Source organism: Aquarana catesbeiana, linkage group LG04 (genome assembly GCF_042186555.1).
Source record: "Aquarana catesbeiana isolate 2022-GZ linkage group LG04, ASM4218655v1, whole genome shotgun sequence".
NCBI classification, from domain to species: domain Eukaryota; kingdom Metazoa; phylum Chordata; class Amphibia; order Anura; family Ranidae; genus Aquarana; species Aquarana catesbeiana.
Window position 1 is genome coordinate 638621740 of NC_133327.1, and position 27248 is coordinate 638648987.

Consider the following 27248-nt stretch of genomic DNA (forward strand, 5'->3'; position numbering starts at 1 on the left):
AATGTATATTGTTTTGTTTTGCTCAGATATACACTTTGAGCACAATACCGATACCCTCACTACAATTCTGGGAAGCAATAGCAATTGACCAGGAAGACCTAACTTTACAGACAGCATTAGCCTAACACACCACAGATTGCATCCAGTCATCTTAACCTTTACGATAAATATCACATTTCGAATCATGTCCTTTAGTTTCAACATCCTAAACCTAAACAATGGACTAATTTGAACTTTCAAGGACTTACTTTTTGATGGTGTACAACAGGCTGGGTGATCGTCATCACTGCAATTTAATGCAATGAGTAAATCATTGCAGATTACAGCATGGCCATGAACTTGATTCACATTTCCCATTGTACTCTTCAAAATCGTGTGTATTAAGATTAAAAAAACACACACACATACCCTATCATCGCAATTCAAATAAAATAACAATAGAAAGGTTTTGTGAAGTAGTGACACCAAACTTGTAGAATGTACATGACTGGTGTACCATTCATTTCTCTCTCTTCCTAAATTATATTAAAATAACCAGACCCCACAATTTCCTTAATTTTCAACTTTAACATGTATCAGCTATGTCATTGTTTGTTTTATATTTTAGCTACATTTGCTGTGTTGTTATGGCCGCATGACATCAATTGGCATGCTGCTTGGAGGTGTATGCAGTATCAAGTTTACATATTCAGTAGGTGAGCTCCCAGTCTCGGCCTCAACGATGCTCCTCTTCTCTTGACCCTCGTCCATGTTGGATTTTGTTTTTGCCGCTTTCTATTTCTGTCTGTTTTTCTATCATTACTATTATATTTCTTTTCTGTTTTTGTTTTTAGAATATGCTATGGTAGTTTTCACCTTGTCTTGAACGCCCCTGATGAAAGAACACCTCAAGTGTCCTGAAACGCGTCGGCATGAATATCCACAAAACTACCATGCACTAATGATTTACTGTTGAAACTTGTTGTTTTTATTCAATATACTCTTTGGTGATGTTTGCACCTGAATAATTTTATAACTTCTTTAAAATAAATATAATTTATACCTTTATACATTTTTTGATAAATTTTTCTTTTCGTTGCCTATAAAGTCCCTCAACACTTACACGGGGGGGGTATTCATTCATTCATTGTTAATTAAGTCACCTATTGTTTCTGTATGCCTGCTATTCCTCTTGGAGATGTGACTAGCATTGTGTCCACTTTACCTTGTTACCGAACCATTGTGGGATGTTTATATATTTATGTTAATTAGATTACTGTTTATGTTAGCTGTTCATTATTGTACTGATATTACTGTTTACAGTTTGCATTGTTTAGGGTAATGTGATCAAGCCCTTACCTGATTTTGTCTGGCATATATTGTATTCTTTTTGAATTTACATTAAAGTCAGTTCCAATTTGCACCTAAGCTAGTGTTGTTTAGTTCTTGGGGGTAATTCTCAGCTATAATACTTTGTTCCTGGTTCCGCAGTGAAGGAAGCTGTATCTTGACCGAGGCTCCCAGGCTGGGTGCTAGGCAGTCTGTCACAGCGGGGTCTGGCTTTCCAGTGTGCTCCTGACCTTGTTTACAGTACGAAGCATAAGCATAACGTTAAAATGATAAAAATGGCTTCTTCAGTTATACAGTCTGCATAACATGTAAAAAAAAATCTGTTTTTAAAACAGTATAGATATATAATAAAAAAAAAAACAACAAGCATCATATGTATAAATCACAATAAACACAGAAATATGAAAGAATATAAAATCTCTTTGCAGCGCTAGGGGTACCTGTCCAACACTACCTTGCGACCATACTTCTAATCCTTTCAGCCCCACAGCTGCAAAGGTTGAGCTCAGGGGTTTACGTGGGCTTTTTGCCATTGATAACTCAATAAGCTAATACTAAACAGTGAGTACATGGTCAAAGTAGAATTGCATCAGCTCTAGTTGTCAGCACAGATAATTACGTTACTCCATCAACCAACCTGTAGCTTTGGCCCGCAAAGGGATACCACCAGCTGTGATATGAAATCAGCAAGCAAAGAGAGAATTAGACACTACGAGTTACCGACACTGCTTCATAAGAAAGCTAATCTACAAACTGGTTAATAAACTTAGTCAAAGGAATTGTCAGAAGAAGCCTTTGTTCTGTCCTGGCCGTGTAGTTCCGCGTATGCGCGGCAGAACAGCATTCCGGCGCATGCGCATTCGCTACGGCGCTCGCACATGCGCACTAGCGCACACCCAACGTGATCCTCTGGGCGGCCTATAAAAGGCGCTCAGAGAATCAAACAAGTTGCTGGTTTGTCTCAGCTTCCTGTGTTACCTGAACCTGTATCCTGTATCTTTTGCCTGACTACCTGTTGTGACCCGGATTTGCCCTTGGATTCCTCTGCTTCTCTCCTGGACCTGACCTCGGCTTGTTTATCGGATTTCCCACTAGTCTCCTGTGTTTGACTCTCGGCCTGTTACCTGGACTATTTTCTGTCTCCTAGCTTGACTTCCTGCCTACACCCGGACTACCAGTATCTTGAGATACCACTCTGCAAAACCCTGCAGCTCAATATCACTGTTACGGTGTTTGACCCTCAGCCTGGTTCTGGACTTTCTACCTGTTGTTTCCAGTTTGCACCTTTGCCTACCAGTACCTGCACAGCGGCTCTTCTCTTCCGAGCCCCCTCAAGCAAGTCACCCACAGTCCATTGGGGTAGCCTGTGCCTCTTCGTGCCGTTCCCTCCCTGTCTCACCTCCAGGGGGAGGACTGCACTTAGTCGCAAGGGCGAACCGCTCTCGGCATCTCGGCCTCGATGAGTACTATCAGTGACAGGAATACTTGTATCCCCTGGCCTCCTGGCTGCCATGACTTGTGGCAATGCTAAACGTCCCATTACAAAATTCCAGCACCTCTAACATGAGCAGGTGGGAGGAGACTTTTCTCTTGTTGAACATTTGCATACTGAGAACTAAGTTATCCACGAGGCCATAGCATAATCCTCAATCCTTACACTCTAGCACCTTCTACCAATTTTAACACCCCCTACTCATAGGCCAACCCTTTATCCCTTCATTTTCACCTTAACCAGCCCCTGACTGGAACAACTAACTACAGCAAATAACAACAACAAATGAACACACGGCTCCAGTCACCATCCATGATGTGTTCAGGACACAGGACATCACTATACAGTCAGGATTATCAATGTTCTTGTTAAAAAGCTGAAGAAGACAACTAAGGGCTCATTTACACTTGATTCAAAACATGGCTTCACACGCGCTTTTTTAAAACTCTCTGAACGTGAGTCTAAACACCTGTCACTAAATAAAATCGTTAGCTTACAGTCCTGTTTACACCTTGCGTATGGTTTGCTTTGCTTCGCTTCAAAAATGATACCCCATGTCACTTTAGTGGTGCTTCAAAGCATCTTCAAAGCTTCCATAGAAGTCTATAACAAAGCTTGCTCAAAGCACCTGAATCTTTTGAGAGGCTTTTATTCAGCTTAGCATTGCTTTGTTTTGGAGAAATTGCAGGTATGAGATATCAACACACAAAGGGCATCTGCCAAGCTTCATTAAAGCTCCAAAAAAGCACCACCGAATCATCATGGAAGCATTATGGAAGCATCATGGAAGCACCACCCAAGCATCTTTGAAGCACCACCCAAACATCACAGAAGCATCGCAGAAGCATCAAAAACACATAAAAAAAGCATGTTGAAGCAGTAGGCGCTTTAATGTGTGTTGAAGTTGAAGCAAGTGTAAATGAGCCCTAATGGTTAGCTACAAGGTACAAGTTGGGATTCTGCACATTTCTCCATGGATCCCAACAAATCAGGCATCACCGAGTGACATCACTGTGTGCCTAAGGAAGAGATTAAGAGGTTGATTTACTAAAGGCTAATAGACTGTGCACTTTGCAAAGTGCAGTTGCACTCAGCAAGTGTAGTTGCTCCAGAGCTTTAGTAAATAGGTAAAGTTTCACTTTACAAAGACCACCCAATCACATGCAAGGAAAATAAAAAACAGCATTTTTATTTGCACATGATTTGATAATGGAAGTCAGCAGAGCTTCTGCTTATTTACTAAGCTCTGGAGCAACTGCTCTTGTAGAGTGCAACTGCACTTTGCAAAGTGCACAGTCTATTTGCCTTTAGTAAATCAACCCCTATGTTTTCCAAAACATTACTTTACACTGTGATCAATAAATAGTTCTGCTTTGAGCAAGCAATGTGCTGGTCAGACGTGGTGTTTTGATGATTCCGGATAGCATGACACCATCCACTTTGCAACACTACAACACTCAATATCATTATGCTGGAAAACCATCTAGGGTGCACCATCTTTTTCTCTATTCCCCATAGACCTGGCATGAAGCTTTGGGTAACTTACAACAACATCCTCGCACTTGATTATAAACCTCAAAGCTCCGACGCTCATCCTTTGCTATTATCCTCTCTGCGCCGCACATTTTTTTATTTTTTTATTTGTTACGTTCAAGTTGTCATGAAAAAAATGTTAATGAAATATTTGCTTAGAAGTCCTCTCTGGGCCAGGCTGATAACCTATCTGTGTTTGAGTTCGGCTTCGCGTTTTCTAAATACTCATCTTCTGTCTGTTTAGCTTATTGATTAGTTTGGCAGGAAAAGCAGCCTTGTCATCAGTGTGCAAGGTCAAACTAAACAAAAAGGGACAGTAGTCAGAGACAAAAAAAAAGACAAAAAAAAAAGAATTGATAAAATGAGAGAAGGAAAAGGCGATAAGAGTACAGATGGAATTCCAAACATGCAAGGACTCAACCTGAAGGATGACTCTGGGCAACAAGGAAGATCAGTCAGTGGACTGTTAAGTTATATGTATTCACCTTCTCTATTTGTTTTGGTGATTGTTGTCACAAGGATAGGAAGTTATCAGGAAATCTACAATTTTGCAGTTGTCACCAGAGCAGGAATAGATGAGAAGAGTTACATGGGTGACACCTTTTCCAGTAACAACTGTCTTAGGCCAGCCATACACAGTTTGAATCTGGGCCGGTTCAGCAGGAACCATTAATTGGCAGGCTGAATGCACCAAGTTGATCAACTAATCAACGTGGGTACAACCAGCCTGTCGGATTCTCTTGCCATTATCACTAGTGGTCGCTATAGCCGCTAGCGATAATCACTGCGGGGATGTCAGGGAGTAGACAAATTTCTCCCAGCGGGGATGGCAGGGAGTAGACAAATGCTCAGCAGGTGGGATTCCCCTGTCAACACTGTCTGCGTTGATGGAGGAATCAAGTGAATTTCTTTCCTGCAACCCGTTGATGCAGAAAATAAATTTGCTCTGTGTATGGCCGGCCTTTGAAGGGATTTGCCCCTCAGTTTGAGGAGATTTCCTCTCCTCTTCTATTGTATCTGCTTTCTCTAGATAACCCTCAGTACTCTGGGAAATCTTTGTCATGTACTTAAAGTGGGGTTCCACCCAAAAAAACAAAAATACCTGAGAAATTCTAAAAAAAAAACATTTGGATTTTTTTTTTTTTTTACTTACCTCTAAATGCCTGTTGCTAGGTGGTCCCTCGTAGTCTGCCTCTTCCTTTGCCTGGGCTGGTGACATCACTTCCCCCTCGGCACAGGAAGGGCTCGGCTCTGCTCCCTCCCTCCTGTCAATCATCTGGGACCCATTACAGGTCCCAGGTGACTGAGTGGCCAATCACATGCGCAGTGGGTGCCAGGCTGTGAAGCCACAGCCCGGCGCCCACAGTTGAAATGCCGGTGCCGACGAGCGGAGGGGGGGACGAGCGGGGCTTCGATCCCCCGCATCGCTGGACCCAGGGACAGGTAAGTGTCCAATTAAAAGTCAGCAGCTGCAGTATTTGTAGCTGCTGACTTTTAATTTTTTTTTTTTTTTAATGGACCCCCTGGGTGGAACTCCTCTTTAATGTTTATTTGGAAAACAAAGATTGTATGTAGTGTATAAAAAAAACCACAATGTAAAGTGCAACTGAACATTTTCTTCAGTGTCCACAAGTTTTTTCCTAAGGCAGGCATGCTCAACCAGTGGTCCACAGGCCAAATGTGGTCTGTGGAGCTGTCTGACGTGGCCCGCATTCCCAATATGCACAGCCTCCTTCGGATGAACAGAACTCTACTGAATGATTACTGGTCCTCCATAAGTTATATAAAAGCTGCTATTGCAGCTGACTCCCCGCTCTTCTCTTTCTTTCCTAACACAGAGACACAGAGTGAGGAGCCTTTAGCCGAGTGGATTACATCTAGTGGCATTCTTACAGGGCTTCTGAAGGTGGATTGCTTAAAAAATAAGTTTATTGCACAACTAGGGCATACTCTTCTCTGGTCTATTGTTTTTTTTTTTTTTTTGTATAGATTGTCCACAGACCTTGTTTTGGCAATTCAAGGGATGGCTGCAAAAACCCTGATATAGTGAAGGCTGCAACACTGGTTTGAAGCTTTTTTGGTTGGTCACACCTGAGTGCGAGAGTGGGATTAATGGTGATCTGGTTAATACATTTTTTTATTTTTGTGATTAAAAAGTGGGTAAACATCCAACGGGGATTGGTCCCATGATGAAAACAAATGGCCCCTGCCCCCACCAAGGAGCACATGGAAGGGTGACGTATGTCAAACAAAACCAAAGAAAATTCTCAGCTTTACTTACCCACCAGTCTGCAACCAACTGAATTATCCTGGCTAACAGTATGCCTTAAAAAAGTGTTTAGTTTGCACACATTTGCAAATACATCCGTAAGCTGCAGAGCCACTTCATGCATGTATCTGCAAATGTGTGCAAACTAAACCCTGTTTTTAACGCATACTGTTAGCCAGAACTCGGTTAGTTGCAGGCTTGGTCAGTAGAGCTGGGGATTTAATTGGCAAGGCATTCACATGAATGCCAGATTTAAAACCAGAAATAAGTACATAGTTATTATACCTTAGGATGGAATTTTTAATATTAACTATCTCAATATGAACAAACCATGGAATTTTAAATATGGCTATTCTCAACTTAAAGGGTGGCTGTCATTCACATATGTGTAAAATGGCTAATAGGTTTGTTTGTTGTATGCAGGTAAAGCTCATTCTTGAACATCCCAAATCTTTCTGACGAAAACTGGGAAGAACTTCTTAGTACATAATTTGTTACCATAATTGCCGCTAGGGACAGAATGATACAACTACAATACCCTTCTTAGAATATATTATACTCCATTAAGGCTCTTCCGAATGCACAAAAGGGACAGTCCAACATGTCACAAATGTCACAAGAACAAAAATATTACAGTGCACACATGCAAAAAAATATTTTGTTTGACAAATGTCACAAGAACACGGGTAATTTACTTTACATGCTTTGGAACTGCAAAACAATACGACCATTTTTGACACAGGTAACCAACTTTATAGCTACTAATATTAATGTATCCAATGTGTGCAGTTCAAAGTGGTGTATATTAGCAGTGCTAAGGACGTAGATTTACGCTCATATCAAAAACAATTCCTACGCTTCTTACTGTTTAATGCCAGGAAAACTGTGTTTTGCAATGGATATATTCCACACCAATATTCCTCAATCCATGGAAGACCTTGATTAATCAGGTATTGCCAACTTATAAACTGACCTATGAAGCTAGGGGATGTCTTAGTTAACTTGAGAAAATTTGGGGCCAGTGGACGGAACTTTCTGATACCTGTGTATTCCCTGACCTGTGATTTGGACTCACGACGTATGGGCAGTGTAGTGGGTTTAATATGTTTCAATGAGGCTTAGAAACCTTATTTCTATGCGGGTACCTGAGTAATGAGACTTTTGTCTTCAAGTTTCTAATGTGCATTACTATATGTGCAAGTGCTTAGTTGTTTAAGTTTTTGTTTAGTTTAGAGCTGTTTGATATTCCCGATAATTCAGGAATTATCTGAAGATTTAATCTATTACAATAATTTTCAAAATATAATTGACTTTTTATATTGTCAGAAATGATGTTGCTGAGTTATTGGTACGCTTATACTGAATATTATCTGTACCATGCTTCTAATGTATTCCTTGTGTTGCAAATATCAATAAAAGACAGTTTTTGTTTTAAAAAAAAAGCTAATTTTTGCTGGCAGGTTTCACTGGTGTTCCTTATTAATAGCAGTCAGATGCAAATGATCCTAAATATAACTTCTATACAGCAAATATGATGCAAGAAAATCAAGTAGTTAGATTTCAAAGAAAGCTTTATTTTTCATTCCAAGAGCTCACTCACATGGGCAAGAAGGGGGGGGGGCAGGGGGTTAAGCCATGGTTTTACTGCCCCCCTAAATTAGGAAATGCAGGAACTCAGGGCTGTACACATGCCATGGCTGCAATCTTTTACTTCATGACCACAGCAAGAATTAGACATCATGTCACATTTAATGGACAGTACCGTGACCCATTTATTCAGTTGCTGTTTGGTGGGTCAGTATTTTAAGGGTTGAAACAGGCAGTGAGGGGGCGCCCTCTGAAAATGCGTCTCAAAGGAGCAAGTGTGAACCAGCCTTGGAAGTACTTTCGCATTTTTTTTTTTTTTTTTACAAAACTGATATTGCATCTTGATTTCTTGTGTGTTCTTTCATCACACGGGGAAGGTAACCGTAAAAACCTGAACAAGCTAAAAAATAGGTTTTATAAATATAACATTTGCATGTCATTTGTTTAAAAAGATATAAAGATTTTGCTAAAAGAATATGTGCACATATATAACTTTTCCTGTTTTGTCTGCATGGTGAGACCTTTGACCTTGTGATGCAAATAATGGCTGGAAAATAACAAGTCAAGTATCATTTCCCTTGGGCGGCAATATCAGTAGAAGCATTGACAACATTCATGAGGTCCCTGTGGGACTTACTTCCTAGCTATAAGAATGTGTATGTATAGACATAGCACCAAGTGACTTGCCATGCCCATCATTTAACAAGGGAAACAACTTAGAATTATGTCCTCTTAGACGTGTCTCAAGTGCACTTTCTAAGATACACATAAGTCAAAAGTGAAATTAAAGTAACCCCATTTACTAAAATTTCATATTGATGTTATTGTAACATCAAAAATGGTTTTCAATATTTTTAAATCTGAAGCTCTCATTAAAATAATTCCTGTTGATCTTTCTATGAAGGTCCTCCTTCAGGCTTTTATGTTTATAAGGTAAAAACAAGATTTTTTTTCTCAATTGCAATTGTGTATTATAAACAGTGCTTTAGCAAACTAAATGTCATTAAGCATTAAATAGGGTTTAAATCTGCTTAAAGTAATTTCTATTTTAACCAGCCTTTTTGTAAATGAATACGCCACCTACTGAGTTTTAAAGTATTGTATCACACTGACTTTACTGAACCAGGACAGTGTATCTCATCAACATGGAGCTCATGGTTCTGGTTAGCCTCTGAAGTGTGACAGAAGCATCTTCACTCTTGTTCCACATTGAGTTTCCATGTTACGAATCAGACAGCCCCGGGTTACAAAGTCTGAATGTCTGCAAAGGTAGCAGTGAGTGATGATTGAATCTTAGCAAAGGCCCCCCCATCTCCAAAAAGACCATTAAAACAGCCATTAGCTTCTCCGGGTGGATGTGTTCAATATGCCTGGCTTGTTGATTAGTACAATAGTGATTGGTACGATGGACTGGAAAATTTTAAAGAATACACAGTTCAAATAAAAAATGTAATAATACAAGACAATCCAATCTGGATCAGATTTTGTCTGATCTGGTTTGTTCATTTTTTGTAAGCGGCATATTGTAATTATGATCATTCAGTTATTATAGCACGTTTGTTTCATTTGAAAATAACATAATGGAATGCCCCTTCCTGGATTAATAACCGTCTTGCAAATGTTGACCCGCTCTCGACTTTTATCTGGATATTCACCTTTTATTTTGGCTTCTTTCCCTTAGTGGATCTGTACTACATAACAACCCTTCTGCTGGCTTTAACCACTTGCCTACTGGGCACTTTTACCCCCTTCCTGCCCAGGCCAATTTTCAGCTTTCAGCGCTGTCACACTTTGAATGACAATTGCACGGTCATGCAACTCTGTACCCATATGACATTTTTATCATTTTTTTCACACAAATAGAGCTTTCTTTTGGTGGTATTCACCACTGGGTTTTTTATTTTTTGATAAACAAACGAAAAAAGACTGTAATTTTTCTCCTTTACTGATGTGCTCTGTTGAGGCTGCACTGATGGGCACTGATAGGTGGCACTAATGGGCACTGATCTGGCGGCACTGGTGGGCACTGATTATGAGGCACTGATGAGGCTGCACTGATAGTTGGCACTGATGCGCACTGATTGGTGGCACTGATGGGCTCTGATAGGCGGCACTGAAGGGTACTAATAGGTGGCACTGATAGGCGGCACTGATGGGCACTGATAGGTGGCACTGATGAGTACTGATAGGCAGCACTGAGGGAATCTAGTAGGTGGCACTGATGGGCACTGGTAGGTGACACTGATGGGCACTGATAGGCAGCACTGAGGGACTCTAGTAGGTGGCACTGATGGGCACTGGTAGGTGTCACTGATGGGCACTGATAGGTGGCACTGATGGGCACTGATAGGAAGCATTGATGGACTCTGGCAGGTGGCACTGATGAGCACGGATGAGCACTGATGAACACTGATTGGCAGCACTGGTGGGCACTGTTGGGACTGCACTATAATCAGGACACTGATTATCAGTGTCGATGTCCCTTTAACACAAGTTGGTTATCAGCTCTCTTTTTCTCTCCTCACTCTGTCACACTGTTTTTAATGTTAGTGATAGGCTTATTGGCTGATAAGCCGCCTAATCACCTCTACTTCTTCTGTGTAGGACAAGTGCACTACATTGTGTGGACGATTGCACTATACTGTGATAGCTGTGTTTGTGCTTTGCGCCATGCAGCACACTGCAATCTTAATAGTGGGCTCTTGGGAGTGCATGTAAGTACAATCGATGGACACAGCATGTTGTTGCAATGATGACACTCTGTTATTTATTGAGTAATGATTGTTGTGCTTTTCTTGATGATATAGGCCTAATGCTCTTTGCTAGCAAAATAATGAGGTCCTGAGGAAGCAGTCTTTTGTGAAATGAGTCTACCTCCAGCAATAGATAGCAAAGAAATACTGTTGCAGTTTTGACTGTATGGCTAATATTATCCAATTAAGCATTCCATATATGGTTTTATGGATGTTTTTTTTTACAATGTTTGTAAAAAATATATATTTTTACTTAATCTTGTCTCACCATCCTTCTCTGGTACCAGTAAAGTCCGCAAGGTTCCGACCCTTCTTTTTGTCTCTGTCAGATTGAGGAAAGAAAAGCTGATAACCGGCTTATGTTTATTCCGTGATCAGCTGTCATTGGCCCTTTTACCCCGATCTGTGATCAGCTGAGTCCAAAAGACAATCACAGAAGGACGTCCATGTACGTCCTCCCGGCAAACACTTGAATAGGCAGCAAATTTAGAGCTTTGCAGTGTGGGCCTTTTTTAACATATCTGCTGCCAACCAGTTGCACTGTTGAGCTTCTGCCTGCAACATATAAGTCATAGTAAAAGTGCCAACCATTTGGGCACCACATGCATGAAGAAACACATGACTCTGCACCACAGAGCTCTGCAGGAGTAGCAGTTCAGTGAGGCAAGTTTGTAGAAAGAGGCCCGTGCTACTCCTCCTCCTCCTTGTTTCTCGTTTTCCACATTTCCTCCTTTCCTAAAGCCAAAGCAACATCTGCAGCTTCTAGTGACAAGGAAAGAGGTCTAACAAAGGGTTTCAGAGGCTTAGGAAAAACCACATCAAGCAGTAAAAAGGGTCCAGAGCATATGCAATGTCTCAGGCTAAATGCTGCCATGCTGTGTTGCAGCTATTATGTCTGGGGGACAGAAGCCACATTGGCCCAGAACTGCTAGAAGCTCTCCTGGTAAATGCCTGAGAGGTGATTGACTCTATTCTATTTTCAGCCAGGCAAGGCTGCGTGTAAAAATGGCACAAACTTGCTGACCACCCTCTGCCTGGCAAAAAATCATACATGTACCTTGCCTGGCACATGTTCTAAACCTGGTGGTGTGGCAGAGTGGTTCATAATGAAGTACCCTGCTTTCCCGCAGGCCGTTTATCTGGCTAGAAGGGTTTTTGACCACTATAGGTGGCCATGCACCAGTCACAAATGCAAAAATATCAGTTGTCTGCCAACCGACTCACCTATGAGGTTTCCTCTAGAATATACACTCTGTGGCCTGATAGACAGGGAACTGGAGGCCCAGCAGGAGGAAGAGGAAGGCTTTCTGCTGTCTCAGGGCTGCCAGGACCCTTTGCCAAATCTGTGTGGGTCAGAGGCAACAGGAGGCATATGAAGAGTAGGAGGGTTGGGGTCAGTGGTGGCTGGTGCTCAATATTTTGGAGGGCGGCAAACAAACCTGCCCTCCTCATTCACACAACCGCCACCACCCCCTTCCACAGGAGATGGACAGGAAGGCAGCGATCAATTCTGGCCTTACCTTAGGAGGCTTCTTCTCGCTCCAGCTTGCTGAGGGAAGAGCCAGGGCTTTTGCTTCTCCTCCCGGCCGAATAGGCATTGCTTCTCCTACGGGCTGAACAGAAAGTGGGTCCTGAGACCCGATTGGCTGGGAGTCCTAAGACTCCCTGGCCAATCGGGTCTCAGGACCCGCTTCCTGATTGGCCGGTAGGAGAAGCAGGAAGACATAAGCGAATATTAATTTGCTAATGTCACACAACTGGACGGGCTCAGGGCACAGTGCTCTGCGCCCCGAGACCACCCCTTTTTGAAGCCAATTCAAGCTTCAGGCTCTAATTATGTGCTTAACCACTTCCAGACCGCCCACGCTCACCATCGTTATACGTCGGTACTTTGAAGGGGTATATCGGTGTTATGGCTAGCTGCCATAACCCCATCCACTGCGCTTCTGTGGCCTCCGGAGCTGTCGGCAGCGGCGGAGGCGATCGGGTGTTGTCCCTTGTGTGACATGGAGACGAGTGATGGGAATATGGCTCCCACCCGTCTCCATATAATTTTTTTTTGTATTATTGCATTTTAGTGTAAATATGAGATCTGAGGTCTTTTTAAAACCCAGATCTCATATTTAAGAGGCCCTGTCATGCTTTTTTTCTATTACAAGGGATGTTTACATTCCTTGTAACAGGAATAAAAGTGACACAATTTTTTTTAAAAAGAACAGTGTAAAAATAAAAAATAAAAGCTAAAATAAATTAGAAAAAAAAAATGTAAACGCGCCCTGACAAGCTCGCGTGCAGAAGCACACATACGTGAGTAGCGCCCGCATATGAAAACAGTGTTCAAACCACACATGTGAGGTATCGCTGCGATTGGTAGAGCAGGAGCAATAATTCTAGCCCTAGACCTCCTTTGTAACTCAAAACATGCAACCTGTAGAATATTTTAAACTTTGCCTATGGAGATTTTTAAGGGTAAAAGTTTGTTGCCATTCCACGAGTGGGCGCAATTTTGAAGCGTGACATGTTGGGTATCAATTTACTCCGTGTAACATTATCTTTCACAATATAAAAAAAATTGGGCTAACTTTACTGCTGTCTTATTTTTTAATTAAAAAAACTGTATTTTTTCCAAAAAAAGTACGCTTATAAGACTGCTGCGCAAATACGGTGTGACAGAAAGTATTGCAATCACCGCCATTTTATTCTCTAAAGTGTTAGGAAAAAGATATATAATATTTGGGGGTTCTAAGTAATTTTCTAGCAAAAAAAAATGTTTTTAACTTGTAAATAGCAAATCTCAGAAAGAGGCTCGGTCCTTAAGTGGTTAAAAAACAAACAAAAAAAAAACCCCATTGAAATCCATGCGTCCATGGATTTCCTAATGGAGCATCCACCACTGGTTGGGGTGCTGGTGAGGGGGAGGAATGGGGCAGGCTTCAAGGAGATATTTCACCCATCCCAAACTCTGGGAGTTTGTATGTGGGTAAGGTGAGATTGGGCAGGACCGAGGGTCCTCTGTTGCAGGTAATTTGTGGCTATTAGGGTCTTTTATGCTTAACGCCTGCTCAAAGATCCCAGGATTTAGGACATTCAAGACGGGAACCACTATTGGATGGTCACTCTTCAATCCCGAACACAATGGGATCTAATACAGGCAGGCAGTAGCAAACATTAAATGTGGAGTCATGCAGCCATTGGCTGCTCGTCCTGCCCTGGCAGGCATAGTTGGCAGTGCAGTGAGGTACAGCAAAAAAGTGGCAGCTTTTGAACAGACTGATAGCAACAACTGCCTCATGCACTCTAATCACCCCAGATAAAGTTATGATCTTTAAAACAACAGTAACATACCCCAATTCACTAAAAAGTACTGCAGATGTGTTGATGTGTTGAATAAAACTAGCTATCAATCAAATGTTGTGAACAGATATTTGTCCCTAAAAAGATTTTTGGGATAAAGATCTGTGCATCTGGGCCCCTGAAATTATTCAAACTCTTTTTTTCCCTATTTTTTATTTTTATTGCTAGCTTTCATGACAAAAACAGATGGTGATATTGATATGGAGGTCCTTGTTTGGTGATTTCAAATTATGAGGTGATGGTGCTCAGCTCCTTATACCCACAATCTCCTGACTGTAAGACACCATGCCACATGCTCTCCCAATTCTGCAAATAACATAATTCATATCCTAGAGTGGCTACATTCATCCTTCTATTATATCTATGAAATGAGCCATGGTTGCCACCTTGGCAGTACTTTAATTATCTTTATTACATACATGAGAGTAGATGGGATAAGTGTTTTATAGATAAGGTTGTTTGTGCTTTCTGCATTCGCTGAGCATGTTCTTAAATCTTAGCGTGGAAACCAAGTAACTAGAATTAAAAATGAACAGTGTAAAGCAGCATCTTAACCATGTGATATCAACACAGTGAAAGCAAGTATAAACCAACAAAGCCACGCTAAATACAAATATGTTTAGGTGAAAATGCAATATAATAAAGTCCACGTGAAATGGTGAAAGATGATGAAGAAATCTTCTTTAAAAGTTCATTTAAAAATTCAACACCTCAAGTGATGAGGGGAACCTTTTGTGAATACCACCACCTCTGATAATAAGGGCGTTTGCCATATCTTATTGACCTTCTATCTCTAGAATGGGCAATGATCATAACCATCGGTAAGAAACCTTGACTGCCTCTCCTTATCTCCAAACCAGCCACATCAATTACAATATAAAATAAGTGCAGTGCAAGTATGTTATACAAAAACAAAATTAAAATTATAGTGCTAAAGAGAAGTGTACCATAATACAATGTACATGTGAAGTCAACTCATTGATCAAACAACACTCCTCTAGACTTGTGATCAAAAACACCATATAATAATGTGAACAAAAATCAACATATATCTGAAAAGTCCCAAATAAATAGTAAAAACCACTGTGTAATGAAGTGACAGTTCATGTATCTTCACGGTTCTTCTGGTGACCCACCACCTTCAGGTGCAATGCCTGCTTCAATTCCACAAAGCGTTTGCTCCAGCAGGAAGCCTAGAGGGACAGTGTCACTGATGCATTCATTGTCACTGCTCACTGTCCTTGTGGCCTCCTCAAATGATGACAGGACAGTGCATGCATCCTTGATCAGTAGCCACTGGCGTGTCAAAAAGAAGCCAAGCTCCCCTGACCCTGTCCAGTGGATTAGTAAGTTGATTTGAATTGTTTTTATATGCCATGTTATCCTTTTGGAAGTATGTGATTTTATATGGATCATTTACATCTTAATATATTACTACACTATATTAGACCCTCTGGTGTGGCTATGTGGTGAGTACCCGCTTTCCATACAGCCCTTGTATGCAAAGTGTGATACTTCCCTCTGGCAAACATTGGAACTTTGGACACCTGTGAACCTATCTAGCAGTTGGTTGGTCATGTATGAGAGCCTGGGAGTTTCTATCTGATATTAAAACACTGCTTGCTGCTAATGGCAGCATAGAATCCAGTTGCGGCCGGTGGTAATTTTTTTTTGGGAGGGGGCGGTAAACGGGACCCCCCCGGTGGACGGACGGTTGGTGGGTCAGATGCACTTACCCCATCTATGCAGCACTTCACTGGCAGCTTCCCTCGCTCCTCGGCGGCAGCGACGGCTCTCCCTTCCCCTGCTCTCCCTTCCCCTGCTCTCCATGGGCATCGGTGGCTTTAGTTTCCTCCCTCCTCTTCGGCGGCCAATTGGGACTCTTTTCTTTTTGGCCAATCGGAAAACGGGTCTCAGACCTGCTTCTGATTGGCAGGATTGAGGATCAGTGTTAAAACAGTGAATGTTCATTCGCTGTTGTAACCCCTGGGTGAGCTCATGGCGCAATTCTCTGTGCCCTGAGCCCACCCTATTTTGAAGCATTTTAGAGCCGCTGTAATTCAGGAGTCCGGCATCCTGAAAGGGGCCTGACACCGGAATTGGGGGTGGCCGCAGCAGGCATGGATAGATTCATGCATCTATCCATTATTCATATAGGGGTGGCATGGAGAGAGGGGGCGGAGCCCAGGAGCCCCTAATGGATGGGCCACCACTGATAGAATCTAGTGGGTGCGTTATTAGCACTGAGAACAAGTGGTGGTGTGATAAGATTCAAGGTGGAAGGTTTTCTTTGAACATAGGAATACACCTTTTTAGTCTCATTGATATACATTTTTTTCTCATTGGAATACACTTGGGACTTGTTTGATTCAATATATCATCACAGTTACTAGGACTTTATTGCTTTACACATGATTCATATACACGTTTTGTTTTTTTCATATATACTGTATATAAGTTTGTATAGAGGCGCTGCACATTATTGTTATTATTATTCATTAACATAGAGCACTATTTTATGTCTATTATATCCACTTGAAGTTAAGTGGATCTCTTTCGCATGCAAGTTTAAAAAGAAAAAAAAATGTAAAAGACTACAGTACCCCTTTAATATACACATTGAAATATTTGATTATACGGCACAAATTAAAATACAGGTTAAACTAACGGTTAAAAAGTCTGACGGGCAATTTAATTTCTTCCGCTATCATTTAATTATCATTAGTGCTTCAATTTAAGTAGCTCTTGTCCATGAACTTAAGTCTTGTTAGAGCGAACCTTTCCGTTAATACGTTAACCATCAACTCATATTGATCAGTCCATGCAATATCTTAAACTGTCATGTCAATTGATCAGCTGCAAGGTTGCGAGAGCTGTTTGGTGCTAATTAGGTTAGTGAGCCAAAGTAATTAGTGCCAATGAAGCCATTCTTGACACAGACACAATAATAGGTGATTCCTCTGCGTGTGTGTCCCTACGAGACAGAAGGAAAGGGCTGGAGGGGAACAATTAGAGGTGACCTTGCAGTATCGAGCCAGCCAATTGTTCTGGATCAGCGCTTTAGGATGGATCAAAGTGTATCTAGTGCCCGCGTGATCATGCTTCTAGTTACCTCAATCAAAGATGCAAGGCAAGTTTGTTGTCAATCATCTATTGCAGCTGGAATTGTGGGAAATTTTTCTGTTAAAAGTATGATCCTCCATTGTTCAGTGTAATTCCATATAGTTTTCAGTATTCTTATCTAATGAAAAGTCTAACTCTTAGCCTTCAAAAATACAGGCCGGTCTCTTTTAGCAGCCTTAGCCACATACTTTGAAATGTAAAGTGATTTAGGGGTTCAGATATAATCGGTTCACCTAAAACAATTAAAAAACCTTAAGCGAATGAACAAGTGTATCTCAAAGTTTTGCATGTTATGCATGTTTAGTACAGAGCTTTCTATATTCCTGGCTTATGATGTCCCTCTTTCAATGAATTCCCAGCCAACAATAACTTCAGATCAGCAGTGGTCATTGTGTTTGCTGTGGTTTTTGGACACTGATCTAAGGAACATGTTGGAGGTATAAACTGGTTGAGGACGTGATAGTGACAACAGTGGACCATGCCTATGTGTTTAAATGGCTCTATGACATGTTTGACAACACAGCGGCATTATTAGGAAATAAGGACCGAATGTTGGCACCCTATAAAAGAAAATACCTGACCAAGGACCCTCATGGAAGGTTAGCACTACCCCCGAGGGAGCCTCTTGGTAGATTAGGTTCTCTTGTCTTTGCCTCGACTCAGTGAATGACCTCAGCCCCTCTGGCACAACTGGTTGAATGAAATGTGCTGAAAGCAGTTATATGAACACCAGTATGGATACCTTTAGCTGGCAACCTGATTACACAAGGATCACTATGTATTATTTTAATGACAGTTGAACATTTAAAAAAATATTGACAATGATTTTTAAAATGATATTGACATATTAAAATGTATAAAACTTGAGAAAAATTGGGTTTACATATACTTAACTTACATATATGGTCTTGAAGCAGGATTTCACCTCAAGTACTGTATGGATGTGTACCAATAATTGGACTTAGGAGATACCTAAATAAAGTCTTTTTTTATATGACATTAAGTGACATTCCAGCTCTATTAGGGGGGAATTGGATCCTCTTCCTGTGTCTCTGCCCAGTTATACCAGTGCTTTCAGAACATGCAACAGTTGCTGATTTCTTTAGATGGGCCCAAATGTAAAGGGCACCCCTTTATCATATCAGCCCCCAATCCCTGGATGACATTCATGCCCTGCGGACATTCCCTCTTGGAGGCACATGTGACCACTATGTCTTCTGGCCGAGATCCTGTCCCCACAGCTCTACTTTGGTCAGGTCAATGCTCTTCTTAAGAAAGTTTTGCTGGAACATCGATTCTGGTGGGGTAGTAACTTCAAGTTTGTATCTAAAAGGCATTCAATTGCTTGGCCATCAAAGCATTTTTGCACAAGAGAAGATTCAACCACCACATCTGCATTTCTTGTAAAGGGAGTTGTTGCACTTTGCTGTTCCACTGTTTGATTTCTGGCAGTGGGAAGTTGTAGTTTAACAGGTTCTTCTGTGTATGGTAGGGGCAGTATCTCTGGAGATGGCCCAGCTCAACAGCTCCCCTGAGAAGATGCTTGCCTTCTCTATGAAGAAGCGTACCCACCTCACCCCTTTGAAGAGGATTTCTGTCTGCGCTTCAAAATGTCTAAATCTGCTTGGAGCTGAGCCATCCCCTCTGTCAATTTCCTGATAGCCACCTCCAATGAAGGCATCAGATCGGTTGCAGGTGAGTCAGGCCATGGGTGCATCCAAGCCTGTATGTTCATGACTGCTTCTAACAGTTCATATGGGTTCTATATCTCCCTTGCAAGGTTTCTTTGACCTTGTCAGACACCAGTCAATCTACAAATTGTTATGTTAGCCATCCGTCTGCATCACCCTTGTTGGGCCATCCTACTCGGCCTCCTTTCATGTAGTGTATTTCTGCTACTACATATTGTAATTCCAGTCAGTACTGAAGAGTGAATTCTCCCACTTCCCACCAATGAAGTGGGTCCTAAGGTCCTTTAATGTTAATGAATTGCTATACATTGCTTCTTTATGGTAACTATCTAGTCGAGGGAATCCTGGTCTTCCACTGGCTTACCTTCCTTGCTTCCCCTTTAAGATAATTATGGCCAGTTCTGCTTGTCGAGCAGGCAGAATCCTATATGATCTCTTTTTTTCAATACCTGAAGTCCTGAACTGGTCCTGTTAACTTGGGTAAATGTTGTGGGCAGAAGTTCTGGCAGGAATGGGGGGCCATTATTGCAGGGGGAAGTATGTTACATAGTTACATAGTTAGTCAGGTTGAAAAAAGACACAAGTCCATCCAGTTCAAGCATAAAAAAACAAAACAAAACAAAAAAAACAAACAAAAAAAAAAAACAAAAAAAAAATCGTACAATCCAATAGACCCAATTCTATACCCACAGTTGATCCAGAGGAAGGCAAAAACCCCCAGCAGAGCATGCTCCAATTTGCTACAGCAGGGGAAATAATTCCTTCCTGATCCCCCAAGAGGCAATCGGATTTTCCCTGGATCAACTTTACCTATAAATGTTAGTACCCAGTTATATTATGTACATTTAGGAAAGTATCCAGGCCTTTCTTAAAGCAATCTACTGAGCTGGCCAGAACCACCGCTGGCGGGAGTCTATTTCACATTTTCACAGCTCTTACTGTGAAGAAACCTTTCCGTACTTGGAGATGAAATCTGTTTTCCTCCAGTCGTAAAGAGTGCCCCCTTGTTCTCTGTGTTGACCGTAAAGTGAATAACTCAACACCAAGTTCACTATATGGACCCCTTATATATTTGAACATGTTTATCATATACCCCCTTAATCTCCTCTTCTCAAGAGGGAATACATTCAGTTCCTCTAATCTTTCCTCATAGCTGAGCTCCTCAATGCCTCTTATCAGTTTGGTTGCCCTTCTCTGCACTTTCTCCAGTTCCCCGATATCCTTTTTGAGAACTGGTGCCCAAAACTGAACTGCATATTCCAGATGAGGTCTTACTAATGATTTGAACAGGGGCAAAATGATATCTCTCTCTCTAGAGTCCATACCTCTCTTAATACAAGAAAGGACTTTGCTGGCTTTGGAAACCGCAGCTTGGCATTGCATGCTATTATTGCGCTTATGATCTACCAAAACCCCCAGATCCTTCTCCACTACGGATTCCCCCAGTTGTACTCCCCCTAGTATGTATGATGTATGCATATTCTTAGCCCCCAAGTGCATAACTTTACATTTCTCAACATTAAACCTCATCTGCCACATAGACGCCCAATCAGACAGTGCATTGAGGTCAGCTTGTAAATTGGAGACATCCTGTAAGGACGTTATTCCACTGCATAGCTTGGTGTCATCTGCAAAGACAGAAATGTTACTTTTGATCCCAGACCCAATATTATTTATAAAGATATTAAAGAGTAAGAGTCCCAACACTGAACCTTGGGGTACACCACTGATAACCTTAGACCATTCTGAGTAAGAATCATTAACCACTACTCTCTGAATTCTGTCTTTTAGCCAGTTTTCTATCCATTTACAAACTGATATTTCCAAGCCTGTAGACTTTAACTTACACATGAGCGTGCGGAACTGTATTGAACGCTTTTGCAAAATCCAAGTATACCACATCCACAGCCACCCCTCTGTCCAAGGTTTTACTTACCTCTTCATAAAAAGAAATCAGGTTTGTCTGACAACTTCTGTCTTTCATGAATCCATGCTGTCTGTTGCTTAAAATGTTTTTTTCCAGCAAGAACTCATCTATGTGGTCTTTTATTAAATTCTCCAGTATCTTCCCGACTATAGTACAGGCATACCCCACTTTTAAGTACACAATGGGATTTATTTACTAAAGCTGTAAAGTGCAAAATCAGGCTCACTTCTGCATAAAAACCAATAAGCTTCTAACCCCAGCTTGTTCAGTTAAGCTTTGGTAATAAAACCTGGAAGCTCATTGGTTTCTATGCAGAAGTGTACTTAAAAGTGGGGTATGCCTGTAGTTAAACTAACAGGTCTAAAGTTACTTGGTAAAGACTTTGATCCCTTTTTAAATATAGGCACCACGTTCGCCCTGCACCAATCCAGTGGTACTATTCCCGTCATTAATGAGTTCCTAAAAATTAGATACAATGGCTTTGAAATTACAGAGCTCAATTCTTTTAGGATCCCTGGGTGGATGTCATCAGGTCCAGGTGCTTTATCCACCTTTATTCTGTCTAAATATTTCTGGACCATATCACTTTGTTGTTTGCTTCCATCAAAAAATAGTACTACTACCATCACCATTGTCTAAAGTGGTCAATCCTGTTGGTAGACAAGAGTAACAGGATGTGTAATTGGCTGAATTATCAGATGAGATGAGTATTTGTAACATGCAGTCTACTAAACAGAATCAAAGTTAGAAGCAATAATGCAAAAGAGGTTCAGGATAGCACAAAAACAAGCATACACTACAGAATAATACAACTAGGGTTGCCATCTGTCCGGGATTCACCCGGACAGTTCGGGTTTGAAATCATGTGTCTGGGTTTCAAACTGCCAGAAACCCAGACACATTATTCAGAATGGACTATGGCCTCCCAGCAGGGTTGCTGGCTCCAGTTATCTGAGCTGAGAGTGTTCGTTATGCTCTCTTTCACACTGCCCAAAGCCAGCACTAACAATCCCTCCACATACAGATGGGAGAGAAGAGAGGGCTCGAGCTGCTCCTCTTTGTTCCGCCGATAGGAGGCACAGTGCCGGGGATTGGAGTGTGGGCAGACACAGATGGATAGGCCTCTGTGTCTGCCCACATTCAAATTCCCGGCACTATGCCTCAGAAAAGGAAAGTGGGGGCCGGAAATTTGAAGTCCAGCAGCCTCAGATACATCTGGATGAGAGGTGCTGACTGCCAAGGGTTGAGTGAACTCACCATCCATCCCTGTCTGTGACCGAAGTCTCCCCCCTTCTCTCTCCTGCCTCTGAGTGAGTACACTAAGATTAATCAGGGTTCTCAGAGCACCCCTTATATCACAGTTCCCCTTTACACCAGAGGCCACAGTGTTTCCCCTTACATCAGAGCCTCTCCGCACATTTAGAGTTCTCAGCGTTCCCCCTTAAATCAAGGTTCCTAGAGCATCCCTAATATTAGAGTTCTCCCTTACATCAGAGTCTGCAGAGTCCCGCCTTACAGTGTAAGGGAACTCTGCGAGTTCAGATGTAAAAGGGGAAATCTGTGGATTCAGATGTAAAAAAGTGCTGTGTGCCGCTAAAGTGTTCGGGTTTGACTTGAAGAAAAGGTGGCAACCCTAAATACAACACAGAATATGAAAGCTGCACGAATATCGACTCTTAACAGCAATGTCTCTGTGACTCACTCAGGGTAACATGTGGCTGCATAGCATAGACTCCATAAGTCTTGCTGACTACCACTACTTCAGTAAATGTAATCCAGAACACAAACAGCTACTTGTGTTTATTCTCAAAAATAGTGTCCCTCTCAGTAAAGTCCAAGGTAGCTCTGATAACATAGGGAAACAGCTGGAGCCATCCAAAGAAACATGGGGTATACTCTGGTAGCAATTGGGCAGACGATGCCCACAGTAGCAGGGTCTTTCAGAAAATCTGCATGCAATTAGGCTCCTGCCCAACTACCTACAGGCTAGTTCTATGCCCATTAGGTGAGCTGCTACGGGAAGGAAGCTGAAAAATGTATCTTCTTCGAGCGTGTCTAGAAACCCAAGGAGTTGTGTGAAAAGGAGAAAAAATATGCCTGCGCCTGCATCTGAGCATGGTGAGTAAATGGGCACTCCACTTCAGGGAGAAGATAGTGCAGGGAATGTCTAGAGGAGTCAGGAGCCTCACTGTAGTTCAGAAAGCATGACCCCATCTCTTTATCTTATTTGGTGACATGCACACAGTTCAAAAAGTATCTGAGAAGATAAAACAGACCACAAGCTGCCTTCAATAGCACATTCTAGTGTTAATGTTTACCAAAAAAAATTACATGTGACAAAAGGGGGCAGAGTTTGTGCAAAATGGCATCAGGATTCTATGCAGGCCAGTCAAGTTCCTCCACCCCAAACACGATCATCCATGTATTTATGGACCTTTGATTTGTGCACTGGTCCAAATCATTTGGTGGAGGGGGGATTATGGTGTGGGGTTGTTTTTCAGGGGTTGGGCTTGGCCCCTTAGTTCCAGTGAAGGGAACTCTTAAGGTGTCAGCATACCAAGACATTTTGGACAATTTCATGCTCCCAACTTTGTGAGAACAGTTTAGGGATGGCCCCATTCTGGTCCAACATGACTGCACACCAGTGCACAAAGCAAGGTTCATAAACACATGGATGAGCGAGTTTGGGGTGGAGGAACTTGACTTGCCTGCACAGAGTCCTGACCTCAACCCAAAAGAACACCTTTGGGATGAATTAGAGCGGAGACTGCAAGCCAGGCCTTCTCGTCCAACATCAGTACCTGACCTCACAAATGCGCTTCTGGAAGATTGGTCAAACATTCCCATAGACACACTCCTAAACCTTGTGGAAAGCCTTTCCAGAAGAGTTGAAGCTGTTATAGCTGCAAAGGGTGGGCCAACTCAATATTGAGCCCTACGGACTAAGACTTGGATGCCATTAAAGTTCATGTGCGTGTAAAGGCAGGCGTCTCAATACTTTTAACAACATAGTGTAAAAAAGCACTTACACTGAGCAAAATTATAAACTCAACACTTTTGTGTTTGTCTCTTTTTATCATGAGCTGAACTTAAAGATCTATGACTTTTTTGCTATGTACACAAAAGGCCTATTTCTCTCAAATATTGTTCACAAATCTGCCTAAATCTGTGTTAGTGAGCACCTCTCCTTTGCCAAGATAGTCCATCCACCTCACAGGTGTGGCATATCCAGATGGTGATTAGACAGCATGATTATTGCATGGGTGTGAATTAGGCTGGACACAATAAAAGGCCACTCTAAAATGTGCAGTTTTACTTTATTGGGGGGGGGGGGGGGGGGGTCCAGGGGGTCCAAAAACCAGTCAGTATCTGGTGTGACCACCATTTGTCTTGCACAGTGCAGCACATCTCCTTCGCATAGAGTGGATCAGGTTGTTGATTTTGGCCTGTGGAATGTTGGTCCATGCCTCTTCAATGGCTGTGCAAAGTTGCTGGATATTGGCAGGAACTGGAACACACTGTCGTATACGCCGATCCAGAGCATCCCAAACATGCTCAATGGGTGACATGTCTGGTGAGTATGCTGGCCATGCAAGAACTGGGATGTTTTCAGCTTCCAGGAATTGTGTACAGATCCTTGTAACATGGGGCTGTGCATTATGATGCTGAAACATGAGGTGATGGTCGTAGATGAATGGCACAACAGTGGGCCTCAGTATCTCGTCACGGTATCTATGTGCATTCAAAATGCCATCAATAGGGGGCGTGTCCTGGCTATGGAGGGGTGAAGACGTGTCTCCTCACAGCTCCGTCTCACCGCCGCACCAAACCACAGCTACGGGGGAGAATCTTACTTCATCCGCCGCTAAGGATGTCACAGAGGAACCGGGCATCCTCGCAGCCACTGCGGAACGACTGCACGAGATAGGGACAGCTGGAATCCTTCTTCCCTGGGACCAGCGGGCGAAACCGCGAGGCTCCAAAGATGGCACCGGCCGCGAAGGTCCAGAAAACTTCCAAGGCCTCACAGAACGCCGCTGCTCGCACTTACCGGCTGGCCTGCTCACCCATACCATCCCCTGGGTTGGTAAGTGAGTCGATCCCCCCGACCTCCCCAGATGCCCCCTCATCTCCAGATGGTGATCTTGAAGCTCCAGACCCCCTGGATGAGACTGACATCAGGCACCATATTTGGTCTTTACCTACTAAAGCAGACCTGGAGCGCTTTGCCGACAGGGTAGAAAAAGCCCCCAAAGAGGACATAGCACAGCTTAAAGCTGACACGTCTCACTTAGGGGGCAGAATGGAATCTTTGGAGCAGAGATTTGAGGAAGCTCTCCCAGTCATCTCTATGCTGCAGGACAAATGCACCACACAGAGCCATCAGATTGAGGCCCTACTTTGTCAATTAGATGATATGGAGAATCGCAGTCGCAGAGCCAACATTAGAATCCGAGGCCTGCCCGAAGCAACTAGGGCTAAGGACATTATTCCCACCTTGGAAGGGATCTTTAGGGAAATACTAGAATTGCCTGCCACAGCTACCATTAAAATTGATCGTGCTCACAGGGCCCTGAAGCCCCCCTCCCAAGATGTTAACAATCCAAGAGACATTATCTGCAAGCTGCAAAGATATACACTCAAAGACCATATAATTCAGAAAATGCGAGGCAAGCCCTACTTCAATTTTGATGGAGCACATCTGGCCTTTAATCAGGACATTTTAAGTCGCACCTTAATGCAGCGCAGATCTCTTCACCCTCTCCTGATAGCCATCCAAGACGCAGGACTACAGTACCGCTGGGGCTTTCCTTTCTTTCTCCAAGTCACCAAGGAAGACAGGACTGTGACTCTCCGTACCAAAGATGACCTACTGAACTTCCTGGATCTTGACCCAGTAGACTTCCCAGACTGGAGGGGAATGCCTGATTTATCTGTGGCCAAATTGCCACCACCCCAGCCATGGCAATCCGCCAAACGCAAGAGTCGCAGACGGGATCGCAGACGGCATCCATCTGACACTTCAGCCGGCCCTACCTCCGTTAGAGACTAGTGGCATAATCTCTCAGATGGAGAGACACCTCTCTTGATTGCTACATCCGAGACTTTTCTACATAGCTGGTTGATCGCCAAGTTTATTTTCACTCGCCCTGCCACAATAATCTTGCTCTGTAAACAAAACCCTGCTTGACAGCATAGGGCTTGCACTCTAATCACTTACCATAGTCTTAAATATCCCCTTATCCTCTAAATTTCCCCAGCTAGGGGTAGAATACCCGATCCCCCCTTACGCCACACACTGTTAGATGTGGTGAGTGGAGTCAGGGACCCTTCCGCCCCTATTCATTGTTGGTCCACGTTCCCCCCCCCCCGTAGGCCGCCCTTCTTTATTTTAGGGTATTGATCCCTATTGGGATCTCGAGCTGAGGTTCGTGCCCCCCTCCCCTATAGGGCACAGAGTCCCAAACATGGCCTATAGACTGTTTTATTTATGATGATTTTCATATTTGTCACATGCTCCTTTTTTTTCTTTCTTTCCTATCTCCCTTTCCTCCCCTCTCCCCTCCCTTCCTCTCATAGGAGCGACATACCATATCGTCATCCGCATCGGGTGTGCCGCCGGCCTGGGCTCCTCGTCCTCCTTCACTCCTTCCCATGGCTACACTGCAGGTAAGCACATATAACGTCAGCGGTCTCTGCTCCCCACATAAGCTCAGTAAATTATGGAGGGAACTAAAACGGTTAAAGACTCAGGTGGTCTTCCTTCAGGAGACCCACTTTACACCCCAATCACTTCCCAGGTTGCCTACACATCTTTTTAACCAGTGGTTTGTCAGCACCTCCCCACCATCAAAATCTAAAGGTACAACTATCGCAATATACAAATCATGTCCTTTCCAACCCTTAGACAACAAAATAGACCCCCAGGGTAGATATGTTTTTCTAAAAGGTAGTATTGCCGGGCAGACATATACGTTTGCGACAATCTACGCCCCTAATACTGACCAGCTCACTTTCATTGACTCTACTTTAACACTTCTAGCGGACTTTAGAGAAGGCCTTCTGATTCTCGGAGGAGACTTCAACGTAAGCCTAGACCCCTTACTAGATACGTCCCACACGAGATCCCCTCATTCCTCTGCGTTCCTCAAACATTTCCGTAAGACCATTCAATCTCACCTATTGATAG